The sequence below is a fragment of the Bombus fervidus genome, chromosome 2 (assembly GCF_041682495.2).
Source record: "Bombus fervidus isolate BK054 chromosome 2, iyBomFerv1, whole genome shotgun sequence".
Classification (NCBI taxonomy): domain Eukaryota; kingdom Metazoa; phylum Arthropoda; class Insecta; order Hymenoptera; family Apidae; genus Bombus; species Bombus fervidus.
The window spans coordinates 10,403,288-10,408,536 of NC_091518.1; the positions used below are offsets into that span (position 1 = coordinate 10,403,288).

A 5,249-nucleotide genomic window follows, 5' to 3' on the forward strand; every position below is an offset into this window, starting at 1 on the left:
TACCATTCCAAAAAAGTTGTTCAGTATTCATGAATATTCAAGGCTGTGTCTCCGATACATCGTTTAACCTGCTTTACATATTCTTTAGGTACTACCCTTTTTACGAGCGCATCGTGCATGCGTTTCGAGGCATATAAAACTTCTGTACAAGACATTTCGTAATACAATCTTTTCTACGTGGTTACTTCAAGTGGTTATGTACAATTGATTCTTGTTGCATTAAGACGTGTAACTACATTGAAACTAACCATATCTAAAGTGGTTGATTAGTGTGAAAGTATGCTTAGTACACATATTCGAGTCTGTGACGATTCAATACCAAACGGTTTTGGAAGGAATAATATAATTCTCTGATACCTTGCAAACAGTTATTTCCCCGGAAGTCTCATTTTCGATATCCGTATTCTTAGTACATTTAATGTTTCGTAGGCAAACCGAGTAGTTGAGAATCTAATTTAAATTTCATTCTACAATTTCTCCAAAAAAAATGTCTATTTTTATTGAGGAATATTTCAAACATTTGGCGTAGTAAAAACATTGATAACTATTTCAGGATAGCTTCAGGATCTTTTCCAAGTCGGAAACAGTAAAATAATTCGCGAGAGTAAAATAATAATGTAACAATATAATAATAAATAACAGTAAAAAAACACTCGGACATAACTAACTCAGTTTGCTTATGGAAGGTTAAATAATAAGTAAATCACACGCGTAGCGTGAATGATGGCAAACTTCCTTAATAATTCTTCGCTTTTCTTTAACAATATCATCCGGTGACTTCGAAAGCGATCTGCCAATACAGACACGCGACCTTCTTCACTTTCTTCGGTTCTCTTGTGACTCGTGACTTCGGTTCTCTCCACGGGTCTTGGGCTGTATTTTCACTTGCCGTCAGTTTACTTATTTACCCGTGACATCTCAGTCAAATATTCCTTGTTTGTTTATTGCCAGTTTGACCGAGGGCACACGCCTCTTATCCTTGTTGTTCCTATTATGCAACAATTGACAGTGTTGTCCCAACTCTCACCAAGAGCGAAGAAAATCCGGTTTCCTCGCTTTCCTACAGGAATTTATGGCTCGTCCGTCGTTCTACCTGTTGCTAATGGAAAGCCAGGTAATTATTCTCTCTCTCTCTTTACTACTTGTGAAAATTCCGTGACGAAATTACGTTGGTTACATGTGACCGTTGTTTGTCCGAAAAGGTGTCGATTAACATTGCCATTCTATTCTCGTGATTGAGCTGGGATTTATGATAATTAGCGACGGATAATGAGCGTACGGAAGGTGGAATGAGTGAGTCATTAGCGGACTTTACGGATTGAAGAGCAAATGTATACATACGGAATCGTTACTGAGATTATAACTCGCACCAAGCTCCGAATCAACATTTGTTTTTTCCACGATTTCAATTAGATAACGATTTTACGTTTCGCGAATTCTGTTCCTCCTGCGTTCCTGTTTTTTCCGAGTAAATTGATCCTGGAATTAGATAAAAATATTGTTTGTTTTATTAACGAGAAATTTAAGTTTTGTAGAATCAGAAAATATTTAAATTACAAATTTGGTAAAACAATGCAGCATAATATTTATCCAAGAACAAATGCTTTTTAAAGCTTTTTTAAAAGATTCCAATTTTTAAGAGTTAGACAAATATTTGAGATACATACGTGTTTATAAAAAAAAAAAAAAAAAATAAGAGATCGCGTTTATTCAAGAACAAAGTATTATCTACCTTTTCAAATAAAACTAGAAATATTTTGAATTACGTTATTCGGTTATTAGAAGACAGCCTTATACTATTTTTGCACCAGTTGTATATTTCATATAAATAAATACGTACCAATCTTTTCCACCAATTTTCTTCGAATAATCTAAAGAAACGAGATATCATCGTTATAATTGTTCCTCGTAATAGTGGTACCGATTTTACGGTCTGGTTGTTCGTCACTTTTTATACGTGTACCAATTCGGTAGCGTTTGCCGGTGTGTGTTTGATCGTGTGCACGTTATTCTACTACTATACGTACACTCCCACGCCACGTTAAGACGATGGGTCGTTTCTCCTCCACGGCGGTCGCTATTGAATCGCTTGACCCACTTTGATAAACTCGCATTGGAATAACTCAATAACACCCAAGCCGAGCCAACAACAATAATTATTATTCAACGTCCCCAGCGGGCTACAGCACCGGTATAGATACGTTGGCGAATTTATCGGTGCCGAACCTTCATCCCTCGCGTCCACGTCATCTTTTACCCTCTTGTATCGTAATCATGATACGATCGAATTCCAGTGCCACTGGTTTTACAAATAAGTTTCAGCTATGCTGCTCATCTTATAAAAATGTGTTTATTACTTTTAATCGTATGAAATTACATAATTCACTGACAAGACTTGAAATAGTTATAACTAGACTGTAAATGTTTATGTACATTGAAATTTTTATAGACACAGCAATCAAGCATACATCGTAAAGAGAAATTAGGTTTGATCTTTAAATATTACGACAGGTGTATCACTTTGCATATTTTCTTATTACATATATTCTTTCGTATCGTGTTCATTCTTATATTATGTATATCGTCTATGTTACGTTATGTTACTATACATTAAAATTTCCCATAATAAAATAAAATTGCATAAACATTCGCAGTCTAAGTATAGCAGATTTATTTCTGTATATGTAACAAGTATAACAGATTTATTCCTAATGTGTGTTTTTTAAAGTAATCGTAAAACAATTTTTTTCTGTAGTACCGTATTACAAATTGTATTATTGGATCGTAAGTCTCCGTGTTATGATCACCGTTACTAAATGTATGCCGTTGGAAATATCCCAGCTCGCATTCCCGGTGTATTAGTAACGGCTATTATTCCGTTATTACCGATTTATTGCGAGTACATATAATTGCAATATAACATGCTTGCATAATTTCATTGTACTTGCAAATGCAAAGCAAAACGTATTTGAATGCGCGCTCGAGTCGCGTCTACGCGGTCCGACTTCGAAAAGTAGACCATATACGTGTACATATCTCGCATCGCCAAATTGCTTCTCCTAACTTGTGGCGCCCTCCCAATGGTATCAACATCTAAAAGCTTGCCCAAAGGATCGCATATAAGAATTGCTATCCGTACTACTGGGCGCATGCGCGCGACATTCAAAGTAGCCGGGGTGTTAAAATGTTTAGCATCGCGGAAACGTTCGATTTATTCAGCCATGCGCGTTGAATAGACTGGTGTAATAGTTTTAAGAGAAGGGAACCATCTTTGTAACTTTTGTTTACCTTTATCGATATAGTTTGATAAATTTACGAGCGTTCGATACGCAAACGACAACGTTCTCCGTTTCTTTGATCGATTTCTTAGGTTACAGTTTCGATCTTGTCCAATATAAATTTGTTCATGTCGAAAAGATGAAATTTCGGTGGATTTGTAAGCTTATATTGGAAGATCAGATCGTACTTACTTAAACGTCGTCGAATAATAGTCGATGAAGCGTGTATAGTCGACGCCGACATTCCTTAAGCTTTCACGAATAACCCTTCAAGGGCATGACCTAATTCCTTAGGAAAATTCATTTACTCGTTGCGCGATACTTTGGCGTCAGCTTAATTTTCAAACGTAATTAAGGATCATTGATTCGAGCGGAAGAGGCGCGCTCGCACCTTTTATAATTCCCACGATCGCCGCACCACGGCGTTGGTCTCGTTTCGATCAGTCGCTAAATTTAGCACTCGGGTAATATTTCTCTGGAACTTGTGCGTGCAAAAATTTCGTTTGGGAATGCAATAATGAGAGGAAGTGACTCGTTTCTTCTCCTCGGCTAAACACTGAAAATAAGAAAACACGATTCACCGTAGTGCTTGGCTGCGGCGCTACACGGATCTCGCGATCGACGCATCGAAATCGAAAGTCTTATCATAGATCGTAAGATACTGGACGTCCGTGTTTCCATCGATCACCGCGCCTTGGCGCTGATCGCGCTTATCACCGAAATTGCCTCTCTCTTTTATACGTCGTATAGTTGTCCCCCTCCCTTTCTCTTTTTCAATTCGACAACTCGTCCATGTCTCCATATGTCCGTCGATTCGTTCGTTCATTTGCTCGCTCGTACGTTTCTCGTGCCAGTTATGATGAATTCGATTGGGTAATACCGACGCGCCGCGGCGAGGCACGAGAAGTGACGCCACGGGACACGGTCTGTGGTTTTTAATACGCGTCCTACTTTCTGCTATCTTTCCCGGCGTCCGTGCGAGAGAACGAGCGAGCGCCGTCGGGCGAGCGAGCTAGCGCGATCGCGCGTGCATCATCCTTCCCCTCGCCCTTTGTCCCGCATGCCACCATCCTGTCACTCTCCCTATCACTCTCTCGCTTCTTTCTGTTAAACCGCGTACTGCTCGGTACACGTTTGCAACCGAAGAAGCATGATGTGATTGGCGCGTGTCAGGACTTCCCCCTCTCCCCTCTCGCATCCTCCTTCTTTTTCTCGCGACTCATACTTCTGCCACGTTTACGACTTCGCGCCTGTACTTCCCCCCCTCCACTACACCCTCTTTGCCTCCCTCTACCAGTAACCACGACGCCCTCGAAAGGAACCACGAGCTACGAGTACGTATGTATGTACCGCGATATTAACAAACAGCACAGAAACGACACGGACGGCGGATAGAGTCGCGTGAACATCGCGAGGCAAAAGAGACGAACGTATCGCGGCCGCGGGGAGAAAGAGGGAGACGGAGAGCGAGAGCGCGAGATAACGCGCGACGCGCGGCACGGCGAGTTGCACAGCTAGAAGGACTGAAATTGAAAGTGGTCGTCCCACTGGCCCACTGACCTGATTACCCACTGACAATGACACGAATCCTTGCCTCCCACCGGGCTCACCCTTCCCCACTATTCCTCCCGCCCTCCTCCCCTACCCTCCTTCCCACCCGCCCTCCCTCCGCACGTCCGTGCGTCCTACTCCCTCGGTCGCGTGTACGTGGACGCAGCAGCGCCTTCTCGCACCTCTCCCGCGCACTCGGCGCAGGCGTCGCGTCGTCCCGCGTTATAGCGCGAATCCGGCAAGGACGCGATGCTTTTTATCTCTTTGAGGGATATATCGATGTGATTGTTACGTGGCGCATGCAAACACAGGGTGCTATTGGAAATAAAGGCCATCCGAGACGCTCCGCGTAAACGCCGCTCCCGAAAGGCGTCAAGGTACGCCTAGAAGCGTCTTATCTTCTTTTTTACATTTCTTTTC

The 5,249-nt window shown here is 41.8% G+C and overlaps 1 long non-coding RNA gene across 3 annotated transcripts; it reads right to left on the reverse strand.

The window, feature by feature from the left end:
• Positions 1-4,890, reverse strand: LOC139993563 (uncharacterized). 3 transcript variants are annotated; one of them, XR_011801410.1, is made up of 3 exons: positions 3,477-4,890; positions 1,841-2,299; positions 1-1,479 (listed from the first exon to the last, which is right to left on the reverse strand). It is a non-coding gene; the product is annotated as an uncharacterized lncRNA (long non-coding RNA). The 3 variants fall into 3 exon arrangements; XR_011801409.1 differs by having other exon boundaries at positions 1,841-3,100; positions 3,471-4,890; XR_011801408.1 differs by having other exon boundaries at positions 1,841-4,890.
• Between the last annotated feature and the right edge of the window lie 359 nt (positions 4,891-5,249).